Below are 8,360 nucleotides of genomic sequence, written 5' to 3' on the forward strand. Positions count from 1 at the left end.
ATCACAGTCTCAATTTCAGTGCTTGTGATTAGTCTGTTTATATTTTCTCTTTCTTCCTGGTTCAGTCTTGGCAGGTTGTGCTTTTCTAAGAGTTTGTCCATTTCTTCCAGCTTGTCCATTTTATTGGCATAGAGTTGCTTGTAGTAATCTCTCATGATCCTGTGTATTTCTGCAGTGTCAGTTGTTACTTCTCCTTTTTCATTTCTAATTCTATTGATATGCATCTTCTCCCTTTTTATCATGATGAGTCTGGCTAATGGTTTATCAATTTTGTTTATCTTTCAAAAAACCAGCTTTTAGTTTTATTGATCTTTGCTATCATTTCCTTCATTTCTTTTTCATTTATTTCTGATCTTATCTTTATGATTTCTTTCCCTCTGCTAACTTTGGGGGGTTTTTGTTCTTCTTTCTCTAATTGCTTTAGGTGTAAGGTTAGGTTGTTTATTTGAGATTTTTCTTGTTTCTTGAGGTAGGATGGTTTTGCTATAATCTTCCCTCTTAGAACTTCTTTTGCTGCATCCCATAGGTTTTGGGTCGTCGTGTTTTTGTTGCCATGTGTGTCTGGGTATTTTCTGATATCCTCTTTGATTTCTTCAATGATCTCTTGGTTATTAAGTAGTGTATTGTTTAGCCTTCATGTGTTTGTATTTTTTACAGATTTTTTCCTGTAATTGATATCTAGTCTCATAGCATTGTGGTTGGAAAAGATTCTTGATACGATTTCAAGTTTCTTAAATTTACTAAAGCTTGATTTGTGACCCAAGATATGATCTATCCTAGAGAATGTTCCATGAGCACGTGAGAAGAAAGTGTATTCTGTTGTTTTTGGATGGAATGTCCTATAAATATCAATTAAGTTCATCTTGTTTAATGTATCATTTGTAGCTTGTGTTTCCTTATTTATTTTCATTTTGGTTTATCTGTCCATTGGTGAAAGTGGGGTGTTGAAGTCCCCTACTGTGATTGTGTTACTGTCAATTTCCCCTTTTATGGCTGTTAGTATTTGCCTTATGTATTGAGGTGCTCCTATGTTGGGTGCATAAATATTTACAATTGTTCTATCTTCTTGTTGGATTGATCCCTTGATCATTAAGTGGTGTCCTTCTTTGTCTCTTTTAACAGTCTTTATTTTAAGGTCTATATTGTCTGATATGAAATTGCTACTCCAGCTTTCTTTTGGTTTCCATTTGCATGGAATATCTTTTTCCATCCCCTCACTTTCAGTCTGTATGTGTCCCTAGGTCTGAAGTGGGTCTCTTGTAGACAGCATATGTATCGGTCTTGTTTTTGTATCCATTCAGCCAGTCTATGTCTTTTGGTTGGAGCATTTAATCCATTTACATTTATGGTAATTATCGATATGTATGTTCCTATTACCATTTTCTTAATTGGTTTGGGTTTGTTTTTGTAGGTCTTTTCCCTCTCTTGTGTTTCATGCCTAGAGAAGTTCCTTTAGCGTTTCTTGTAAAGCTGGTTTGGTGTTTGAATTCTCTTAGCTTTTGCTTGTCTGTAAAGGTTTTATATTCTCCATCGAATCTGAATGAGATCCTTGCTGGATAGAGTAGTCTTGGTTGCAGGTTTCTCTCCTTCATCACTTTAAATATGTTTTGCCACTCCCTTCTGGCTTGCAGAGTTTCTGCTGAAAGATCAGCTGTTAACCTTATGGGGAGTCCCTTGTGTGTTATTTGTTGTTTTTCCCTTGCTGCTTTTTATAATTTTTCTTTGAATTTAATTTTTGATAGTTTGATTAATGTGTGTCTTGGCATGTTTGTCCTTGAATTTATCTTGTATGGGACTCTCTGCACTTCTTGGACTTGATTGACTATTTCCTTTCCCATATTAGGGAAGTTTTCATCTATAATGTCTTCAAATATTTTTTCCATCCCTTTCTTTTTCCCTTGTTCTGATACCCCTATAATTTGAATGTTGGTGTGTTTAATGTTGTCCCAGAGGTCTCTGAGACTGTCCTCAATTCTTTTCATTCTTTTTTTTTTATTCTGCTCTGCAGTATTTACGTCTACTATTTTATCTTCCAGGTCACTTATCCGTTCTTCTGCCTCAGTTATTCTGCTATTGATTCCTTCTAGAGAGTTTTTAATTTCATTTATTGTGTTGTTCATCCTTGTTTGTTTGCTCTTTAGTTCTTCTAGGTCCTCGTTAAACATTTGTTGTATTTTCTCCATTCTATTTCCAAGATTTTGGATCATCTTTATTATCATTACTCTGAATTCTTTTTCAGGTAAACTGCCTATTTCCTCTTTATTTGTTTGGTCTGGTGGGTTTTTTCCTTGCTCTTTCATCTGCGTGTGTCTCTGTCTTCCCATTTTGCTTAACTTACTGTGTTTGGGGTCTCCTTTTCACAGCCTGCAGCTTTGTAGTTCCTGTTGTTTTTGGTGTCTGACCTCAGTGGCTAAGGTTGTTTCAGCGGGTTGTGTAGACTTCCTGGTAGAGGGTAGTAGTGCCTGTGTTCTGGTGGATGAGGCTGGATCTTGTCTTTCTGGTGGGCAGGACCACATCCAGTTGTGTGTTTTGGGGTGTCTGTGACCTTATTATGATTTGAGGCAGCCTCTCTGATAATGGGTGGGTTTGTGTTCCTGTCTTTCTAGTTGTTTTAAAGTAAAGCATATTCTTTACTTTAAAAATATTTTTTGCCAATTTTTAGTATGCATGTTTGAAGAGATATACCTTTGTATATATGTCATCATAACTTCCTTTGCTTCTCAAATAATGGTTTATTTCTTTCTTTGAAAATATAATGTTTACTTTAAGGTCTTTATTAGTATGATATTTGGAACCTGTCACAGGAATTTTCTGTTGTCTGTTTTTCTCCTGTGTATAGAATATATTTTCTTTTCCTTTCCTTTCATAAGTTCAGTTGAAAGATGATTAATTGAAGCAACTCCGGATAATGTTTCCCCATCCCTGGGATTGTTTTGTTGTTTTTGTTATTTTCTGCTTCTTTATTTGTTTATTGACTTGGCAATACTATATCGGTGAAGTTTTGTCTACAGCATGAAGCATTCTGTGTTTTTCTGATTAGTGCACAGGCTTTGTTATACACACAGGCATTCTGAGAAGACAGTGGTTTTAGTGGAGTTCTCTTTGACTTTTTCTCTTCCTGATCTCTCTGTCAAGCTGTCTGCCTTCATGTGTATCACACCCAGCCCTTAGACTTCCTAATTGCAGGCAGATCTTTATGTAGTTTTCAAAATGCTACAGGCAAAAGTGGTCCAGAGTTTGATCTAAATAATTCAGACCCTTTTGCACGGGTAGTTTTGAGGCAAATCTATGAGGTTTGTTTGGATACCATGAGGGCTCTTACTAGCTATGTCTACCCCTGTTTCTCTGTGGTAAACAAGCTGGACTATTTTTCAGATTATTACTCTCAGATTGCTGTAAACTCATTTTATTTACCGACCACCAAAATCTATATTGGTTTTGAGAATGTGGTTAGGTTTGACATCCCCTTCACTCTGTTACAAATAAAGTCTTGTTCTTTAGGGAGAGCCTTAATATTCTGTTATTCAGGGTAACCTCTCACACTGGGCAAGAATAACAGAATCACTGATCTGGAGCTGGCACTAAAGGCAGGCCTGCTTCTCTCAGAGTGATGTTTCTGCTTTGTAAGTAGGGTGCTTATCAGTGGCAGTTCTTCTCTGTTTGCCTCACCTGATGTGGAACCTAAACTCAATGATCAATCTAGAGCAAAGTATATTAGAGATCCAGTATTCTTAGATGCTGTACCTGCAGTAGAGCCTCCACTCTATGATAGGAGGCTGAGTGGTGGAATAGTGTCCCTGAACTCTCACCACATGTTCCTCATATTTAGCCTCTGAAACAATAATCTGGTTTTGAGAATGGATGAGAAATGCTGGAGGGTTGCGACTTCACTAGTACACTGTAGCTCTTGATTGGGAGCTAGAGGTAGGGAGAACCCATTTTGTAGGCCATAGTCACCTTAAATACTAAAACTCCAGCGTCTGGCATCCATTCACCATATCTGTGTACCTATATTGTGGTACCTTGGGAACAAGACAGGGAAATGCAGGCACCTTATAATATATCTCAGAATGGAAATAGTGCAATAACATGTTCTAAACAATCTTGTTTCAGATAATGACCCAGAAAACCCAAGAGCTGAAGGAATATCATGGCATCCTCAGATGTCAGGTATATTTTACATCTTGTAGATCAGTCCTATTAAGTGAAATGGGCTTTTTACACCCTGGGGTCTGAGGCAGGAAAGGGATTTCTATTTTCTCCATTCCACCACCTACTGTGTATTCTCTTTTTCTTTACATCTAGGATCATGTATGCTTTCCCTGATTTTTCTGTTTCACTGGAGTTGAGATAGGTAACTCAGGTAGAGGGACTCACATCAGGTGATTCAAGTATGGGTTGGTGACGTGAAGTATATTTACTGCTTAATTAATGGGCCTGGGGAATGCAAACTTCTTGTTAATGCTTTATATACAACAGTGAGAAAAGGAATAGGATAAGGCATGCAAGGGTATTTCTTCCATAAGCAACAGAACCTAACAGTAAGAATTAATATTTATCAATTCTGAAAACTGCCATATCAAAGCGGCAGCATGTGAGTGGATACCACCAAAGAGGCAAGTATGAGGAAGGGCAGTGGAGTCAGTGCTATAGAGGTCCTGAGTACAAATTCCACTGATCACTCACAACCTGACAACACTAAGGGGTTGCTTCAAAAGTGAATTAGTGGGTGTTTAGGCAGGGCTGCCATCCCTATACATGCTGTGTGTACCACCCTACTGCAGCAGTGGCTATCATGTATAATTAAAAATAATTGATGCCTCTGCTAGTGGAGTAACACATGACATGTGCGACATATGTGATGACACTGTGGGTGCATTGGGAGTGCTTAGTTACTTGCAGGGGGATGATTTCCCTAGAGTGCAACTATGCCACTCTTATGCACCTTCCATACTTGTGCTAGACTACTTCAGAGAACTCTTTTAGGAGCCTTCTCAGAGGCAAGGACCTAAAAGCATCCCACTGAGTTCTTCTGAGACTCACATCCATTTTTCTAAAATTACTTTACTGAAACAGGAACAAGGCCTTCTGTGCTATTATATTGTACCATGCTGCCTGTAAAGTATTATTCATTTTGCAGAACCTATTCCTGACCCCAACCAACGAATCTGTTAAACTATTCTCATGTATTAGCTTCCTCCCCCATTTTAAGGCTTCTCCTTAACCTTCTGAGGCTCAAAATCTTTTCTCTCTTGAGTATAGAGATACGTTTTTTCCATTCTTTCTCTCTTTCTCTCTTCCTTCCTCCCTCCCTCTTTCTTTTTTTCTTTGTTTCTTTCTTCCTTCCTCCTTTCCTCCCTCTCTCTCTTCCTTCCTCTCTCTTTCTTTCTTTCTTTCTCTCTCCCTCTCTTTCTTTCTCTTTATCTCTTTCTTTCTCCCTTCCTTCCTTCCTTTCTTCCTTCCTTCCTACATGTGTCTAAAACATGATCATTCTTTTGAAAGACTGTTTGAATCCTATGTAAGTCACCAATTTATTAGGGTTTGTGCATCATACTGAGAAACATACTCTTTGATAGTATTTTTTTGTTGTCACTCTTAAAAAGTTCACATATTCTTAGTTTTTCTCTTACTTTCCTTTTGGTGTCCCTTCCTAATGCAATGAGGAGAGAGGAAATGAGAAGGGAGGAAAGGGAAAGAGAAGGAGATAGAGAATCATTAGATCAATACTCTGTTTCTTTTTCTTATTGTGCAGGGTACCTGTCACAGGTGAAGGACATCTGGGTTTTTTCTAGTGTTAAGCAATTATGAATAAGGCTACTCTTATTTGCAAACAGATGTGCATGTGAATACAAGATTCATTTTACTGTCAGTTTCTAATTCTGGAGGTAAAAAGCATAAAAATTGCCACTTCATCCTTGCAACAAGTAATCTGAACAGAGTGAAAAATAAACTCTTCTTGGATTTGCATGAGAGGGGAAGACACAGAGCAAACAACTACCCCCAAGATTGGTGAGACAAAAAAGCAAATAAAGGGGGTCTCAGCTTACAGAATCAGAGACTCAAGAGCAGACTGCTATAGGAAAACAACTGTAGTTGATGAGTTGCTACAAGCTCAGTGTAGACAACTCTTGAGAGTTAAAAACTCCAGGGGGACCCAGTCATACAGGACCCCACAATTTTGTTAGATTTACCTCTGGGAGATTTACAAGATTCCCACAGTAATTATCAGAGAAATATTTCCTTGGTCTTCTGGCACAGGGAAGGGAAAAGGAACCATTTTGAAATACACTAGAGCACTCCGCTCTTCTTTTCTTTAATTTTTATTTTATATTGGAGTATAGTTGGTTTACAATATTGTGTTAGTTTTAGGTGTACAGCAAAGTGATTCAGGTATATATATATATACACACACACACACATATATATCTGAATATGTATATATTCTTTTAAAGATTATTTTCCATTGTACATTATTACAAAATATTGAGTATAGTTTGCTGTGCTATAGAGTAGGTCCTTGTTGATTGTCTATTTTATATATAGTAGTGTGTATCTGTTAATCCCAAGCTCCTAATTTATCCCTTCCCCCCTTTCCCCTTTGGTCACCATAAGTTTGTTTTCTATGTCTGTGGGTATATTTCTCTTTTGTAAATAAGTTTATTTGTATCAGTTTTTTTTGGATTCCACATATAAGTGATATCATACGATATTTGTCCTTCTCTGTCTGACTTACTTCACTTAATATGATAATATCTAGGTCCATCCATGTTGCTGCAGTTGGTATTATTTTATTCTTTTTTATGGCTAAGTAGTATTCCATTGTATATAGGTACCACATCTTCTTTATCCATTCATTCATCAGTGGACATTTAGGTTGCTTCCATGTCTTAGTTATTATAAACAGTGCTGCAGTGAACATAGGGTTGCATATATCTTTTCGAATTAGAGTTTTTGTCTGTTCTGGATATATGCCCAGTGGTAGGATTGCTGGATCATATGGTAGCTCTATTTTTAGTTTCTAAAGGAACCTCCATACTGTTCTCCATAGTGACTGCACTTATTTACATTCCCACCAACAATATACGCTTTAGATTAGACAGCGTCATCATAACTTCTTTGCTTCTCAAACATGGCTTTTATTTCATTGGAAAATTCTATAATGGTTGCTTCAAAGACTTTGTATATTAGTATAACTTCTGGGCACTCTCATGGGCAGTTTCTGTCATCTGTTTTTGTCCTGTGTAAGGGTTATATTATCTTTGCACATTTCATAATTTCCTCTAAAACAGCACATTTGCTACTCTGGATACTGATACCATACAGTGATTGTATTGTTACTGTCTGCTTTTTTATTTGGTTTTTTAATGGGCTGGGGTATGTTAGTAAAGTCTATTTTGGCTGCTATGAGTTTTCTTATGTTGTTCCTCAGAGGGCACAGCCTTGTGCAGGCCCACAGTCACTCTGATATGGTAGTAATTTTCATGGGTACTCTTACTTTCTTTTCTTGATCTCTCTGTCAAGGTGTCTGTCTCTGTGTGTATCATACCCAGCTATTAGGTTTCCTAACTGAAGGCTGATTTTTCTATAGTTTTCAAAAATGCCATGGGAAAAAAAATTCCTCAGAGTTAAATAAAAATAATTTGAACCACTTTGAACAAGTAGTTGTTGAATTAAGTCTTTCAGATTTGTTGTGGTATTAGAAGAGCTCTTACTTGCTTTCTCTTTATCTGGTGCTCTCTGGTAGACAAGCTGGCCTTTGGTTTAGTTTGTTATTCTCATATAGCTACCAGCCTCATCTTTTACTTATCACCCAAGTCTGCATTATTTTCTTTTTCTTTTTTATAAATTTATTTATTTATGGCTACATTGGGTCTTCATTGCTGCATGCGGGCTTTCATTAGTTGCAGTGAGCGGGGACTACTCTTCGTTGCAGTGCAGGGGCTTCTCATTGCAGTGGCTTCTCTTGTTGCGGAGCATGGGCTCTAGGCATGTGGACTTCAGTAGTTGTGGTGTGCGGGCTCAGTAGTTGTGGCTCGCGGGCTCTAGAGTGCAGGCTTAGTAGCTGTGGAGCACAGGCCTAGTTGCTCCGCAGCATGTAGGATCTTCCTGGACCGGGGATTGAACCCATGTCCCCTGCATTGGCAGGTGGATTCTTAACCACTGAGCCACCAGGGAAGTCCCTGCATTATTTTCCTGAGTGCCATTAGGTTTGACTTTACCCACACTCTGTTACAAATGAATTCATATTTTTATGAGAGCTTTAATACCCTATGTTATTTAGACCAGCCTCTCACACTTGGCAAAAAATCTCTGATTCACTGCTCTGGAGCTTGGACTACAGGCAGTGAGGAGGAGGAGGA

Source organism: Tursiops truncatus, chromosome X, assembly GCF_011762595.2.
Source record: "Tursiops truncatus isolate mTurTru1 chromosome X, mTurTru1.mat.Y, whole genome shotgun sequence".
In the NCBI taxonomy this organism is placed as follows: domain Eukaryota; kingdom Metazoa; phylum Chordata; class Mammalia; order Artiodactyla; family Delphinidae; genus Tursiops; species Tursiops truncatus.